Source organism: Tupaia chinensis, unplaced genomic scaffold (assembly GCF_000334495.1).
Source record: "Tupaia chinensis unplaced genomic scaffold, TupChi_1.0 Scaffold000060_1, whole genome shotgun sequence".
Classification (NCBI taxonomy): domain Eukaryota; kingdom Metazoa; phylum Chordata; class Mammalia; order Scandentia; family Tupaiidae; genus Tupaia; species Tupaia belangeri.
This window is the reverse complement of record NW_006159518.1, coordinates 3,021,078-3,025,996: the sequence shown is the minus strand read 5'-3', so window position 1 is coordinate 3,025,996 and position 4,919 is coordinate 3,021,078. Positions and strand designations below refer to the sequence as shown.

General features: G+C 41.8%; 1 long non-coding RNA gene and 1 other non-coding gene across 2 annotated transcripts; one reads left to right on the top strand and one right to left on the bottom strand.

The window, feature by feature from the left end:
* Positions 1-1,359: 1,359 nt before the first annotated feature.
* Positions 1,360-4,910, bottom strand: LOC102481462 (uncharacterized). Its single transcript, XR_333489.1, has 3 exons — positions 4,732-4,910; positions 2,545-2,698; positions 1,360-1,621 (listed from the first exon to the last, which is right to left on the bottom strand). It is a non-coding gene; the product is annotated as an uncharacterized LOC102481462 (long non-coding RNA).
* Positions 4,538-4,611, top strand: TRNAN-GUU (transfer RNA asparagine (anticodon GUU)). The gene has a single exon. It is a non-coding gene; the product is annotated as a tRNA-Asn (tRNA).
* Positions 4,911-4,919: the final 9 nt, after the last annotated feature.

The window sequence follows — 4,919 nt, the reverse complement described above, 5'->3', positions numbered from 1 at the left end:
TGTGTGTGTGTGTGTGTGTGTGTGTGATTTCTCGCTTTCTGTCTGTGTGTCTCTCCAGTGAGCAACCATGCCCCATAGCAAAATTCTGTCTCTCTCAAAAAAAATAATAATAATAACAAACTAGAAGGGCTGGCCTATAGCTCAGTGGTTAAGGGAGCCAGATTTGGTGGGATTCAAATCTGTGGTTCAAATCTCAGTCCTGGCTCCTTGAAAATCATGCTGGATACATGTGTGTGCATGTCTGAAATCCTGACAGGATGGAGAAATGAAGGAGAAGGGATTGAGGCGTGCTCCTACCCCACTGGGGGTGTTCCCACCCCTCCAACCCCCATCTCTCTGGCCAGTGCATGTGCCCTCTTACAATTAAAAATAATAAAACAGAAACACTTATCTGATCATTTCAGAAAATTTTCCAACTAAGTGAAAAATAATGAAAATACAAAATGGTACGCTAATACACCTTTCCCAAAATTCTTGCTTATTTTGCAAGTAGACCCAATTCAGTGGTCAAACACTGTTTTCTTTCATGCCACTACTGGCTAGCTCAACTGGTAACTGGCCCTTAGCAGTTCTGCATAAGAAGGACACTTTTTTTCAGAAAGATAGATTTTTGCTATAGGGTGCGTGTGCTCACTAGGGAGACAGAGACAGGCAGAAGGTGAGAAATCACCCCCAGAGGGGATGGCCATGCCGATCCCTTCTCCTCCATTCTCCTCTCAGGATCTGGGGCATGCATGCACATATACCCAGTGTGAGTTTCATGCCTCTGGGTCTGGGACTTGAACTGCACTCCACTATGTGGGAGTCCAGTGACATAACCATTATGCCACCTGCTGGTCCTGAGGATACTTTTAATGAGTAGGAAACATGGTTTATGCTTGAGCATGGTTGGAAGGGTTCAAATTACCTATATTACAAATTAGCTATGAGACTTTAATTTGCTTTAAAAATTGGTCTCATCATTCTCCCCTTGTTCTTGGTGACATCTGGCTTAGGGCTCTTTCACCTTGTTTTGTGGTGCCACAATCTTCATTTATTTGGATGATTTTTCTAACTCATTGGATTAAAAAAATTCTAATAATTGGGTTTTTCATTTTTAATTAAAATTTTTTTTTCAAGAGGTTTTTGCTATAGGGCGCATGCACTCACCAGAAAGACACAGAGACAGAGAGACAGAAAGTGAGAAATCACCTCGCAGGGGGATGACCATGCTGCAATCCCTTCTCCTTCATTCTCCTCTCGGGATCTTGGGCACACATGCACACGTGCCCAGTGGGAGTTTAAGCCACTGGGTCCGGGACTTGAACTGTGGTCGACTACATGGGAGTCCAGCAACATAGCCATTATGCCAACTGCTGGTCCCAGGTTTTTTATTTTTAACAAGTTAGTCTCCAACGCTTTGAAATACAGCAATTGGAAGAATTAAAGTCATGCACAACCATCTTCATGGAAATTCTGAGGCCGGTCTGTTCTGTTGGGATTTATCTGAATGTGCATCATCTGAATGGACTGGACTCGAGACAGCTGAAGGTCTACACAGCAGTGCGGTTCATCTTGCCTTACCTGTTAAGAGAGGTGAATCTCATTTGTACAAATGTTCATTCTTTCCTCTTCCTTTTTCCTAAGAGAAAATACATGGCCTCATTGGTGTTAGGTCTGCCCCATTGACAGGGCTTCTTCTTGGGAAAGGCAGATTTTCAGTTCAGTTGTGGATGACAAGAAAGGGGCAAAATGTGCAGTCCTTTTCACTTACAAAGACCTAAATGCCAGTGAGGCTCTGGGAATCATTTGTCTTTGGTTATCCTGATATGTAAGAAAAATAATGTATTATTTCTAAAATTAATTCAATGGGCATAATTTGGCTTTTTGTTTCTTTCCTTTTTCAACCACTCCCAGGAAGGATGGCTATATCTCAATCCCTTCTCCATTCTCTTGGGATTCTAGACACATACACATGTGCCTTGTGTATTTTTTAAGCCACTGGGTCTCAGACCATACAGTTAGCAATGTGGGATCCAACTTCCTTACCACCATGCCACCAGCTGGCACTAATTTGGCTTTTAAAATTGAGTACAGGGGGACCAGCAGTTGGCGTAATGGCTATGGTGCTGGACTTCCATGTAGTCGACCACAGTTCGAGTCCCAGACCCAGTGGCTTAAACTCACGCCGGGTGCATGTGCGTGCGTGCCCAAGATCCTGAGAGGAGAATGGAAGAGACGAGATTGCAGTATGGCTATCCCCACTGAGGGGTGATTTCTTGCTTTCTGTCTCTCTGTCCCTCTCTGTACACATGCCCTATAGCAAAAACCTCTCAAGAAAAAAAAAAAAAATTGAGTATAGGGCCAGCTGGTGGTATGGCGGTTAGGGCACTGGCATTCCACATGGTCAACCCTGGTTTATGTCCCGGCCCTGGTGGTTTGCTTTCTTTCCCTCTCTTTGTCTTTCTCTGGTGAGTGCATGGCCCTATAGCAAATTAAAATAAATAAATAAATACAAATAAATCACTATTTTAAAAAAATTGAGTATAAATGCTAAGGTCTCACCTGAGATAATTACAAAGATGGAGATGATAAAGCATAGTGCTCTCTCATTTTTTAGGCAGGCATTTTGCATAAAACCAATTTGATATCCATCACTAGAGTAAAATGTTCAGATTCCAGTCAATATTTTTAATATTTATACGCTCTTTTGAAACATCTGAGTGGAGAAACAAAAACAGTAACACTAATTAATGGTCAAAATAGCCATGTATCTTATTACAAATATTATTTATATGTTCTTTTGAAACATCTTTGAGTGGAGAAACAAAAACAGTAACACTAATTAATGGTCAAAATAGCCATGTATCTTATTACAAATATTAAAAATTACCGAACCAAAACTCAGTTTTAAAGACTGAGCTTTCGGTGGTGCTTCCACAGGCAGCTTTTTAGTGTGTGAGCTAATATTCATTTCTGAATTCGTTTTTCTCATCGACTGTTTCTCACCACCTGTTCTTTACAGAAGTTAGGATGTTAGCATGATGACTGATGTGAGGGAGATATTCACACGAACAGAACCATTCCTAACATTTTAAGCAGGAGAGTAAACGCCGGGTGAAGGACTGATGTGGTACACCAGCTGCAGAATATTCTAACTGAACAGTTCCAAGAACAGCAGCAGAAGAAAGGACAATCAATTCGGTAATTGGAAAAGAAAACCAGGGTCTGGTAGTTTTAGCTCACATTAACAGGGACATAGAATATAAAGCATTCACTGTATAATGAAATTATATGATGAATAGAGTTTATCATATGTTATTGAATGATATGTATGAGACTTATGCCTCATACATAATGTTCTGTAGGAGTATATTTCCTAGATTTTTTTTTTCCAAAGTCGGAATTTTCAAGTGCTCTTCTAAAATTCCGTTGAAAGTGGCGCGGGGCAAATCACAGCTGTTGAACATCTCGGCAATTCTAGGAACTCCGCAGCTAATGGGTTCCAAAGCCAACTGAGGTTGGCTTATCACACGACAGAAACTCAGACTGTTGATTGGGGTCGTCAAGCCACACACGACTTCTATACGTCATGATACGGATTATTTTTTGAGAGATTCTTGACTCGGCCATCTCGTGACTTAAAAATGTAAATTTCAAGTTCTCAAGTGGAAACTAGCAATTATTTGAGGAAGGAAAAGAAAGATCAGAGTTTTGGAGAGTCCCTTGAAAGGCATGAAGATCCGTCACAGGAGGGGGAAGATGTTCCTACGAGTATTTGTGGGAAATCAGCTTGTTTATCTGCAGTGTTCCTGTGCTAAACATTTTTAGGAGCTAGTTATAAATTTTTTTTTTTCTTTAATTTCTCTTTCCTCAAATTGGGTTGTAAATATCCCATGAGAGGTGTTTTAAGCGACAGGGCTTAGATGTGGGTGTATAGGCTAATTCCAGGCAGAATCAAAGACAGATTTAGCAATAAACTACAACGGGTAGGAACTAAGCAATGTCAGCGTAGCTTTTTTCTGACGTTTCTTTCCAGTAACAAAATGTCAGTGTGACAAACAATTGCATTGTAGGTTAGTGCAAAATAAACAGGATTGCATACGTGAATTTAATAATAGCTGAAAATAAAAATTCAAAAAGGCAAATACAATCTATAGGACCACGGGAGTGCTACAAAAATTAATCATGAAGATTAGCAAGCAAAGTATAGGGAAAAGCTAGAAACAAAAAATGTCACAACTCACAAGATGAAAATTTTTATTTTCTTATAAAAGGAAACTAATCAAATATAGTTATCTTCCTAAAACAGAACTTTCCAAAGGAGGTTTTTGGGGAAAAGCAATAGTATTTTAATAGGCTTTGCAATCTGTAATTCTGTTTGGTCTTTTATAACTTTTCCATTGGTCTAAGGGAGCGGAGAATAGAATCGAGAGCTGGAAATGTTAAGAGAAAAATTCTGCTTCTAATATTATGAGTCAGGAAATAGAAAATAAGACACACACTGCCTTTATTATTCTTCATAAAGGCGGTGGCTGAAGCAGCAGACAGCATCAGCGTCTCTGTGGCGCAATCGGTTAGCGCGTTCGGCTGTTAACCGAAAGGTTGGTGGTTCGAGCCCACCCAGGGACGCCCCATCCCTTTTATCAGATGGTAGCCAGCCGATAGTTTTACGAATCCGAGCTCAAACCTGCTGGCTTCGCTGTGGTGGATTTCCAGGGACCGGAGGAGACAAACCACACACAGACTCACTTCATGGCATCTGGCGGGTGACTCTGGTTTCCGAGCGTAGTGGCGGGATCCCTCCTCCACCTTCCGCCTTCCGGGCGCGCTGAGGGCTCCCGGCGGCCAGATGGACGTGCCTGCCCTCCCCCGACATGGATGCGTGAGTCTGGGTCCAGCAGGCTCCCGCCGGCTGCGGGGGTCCGGCGGCGGCGCAG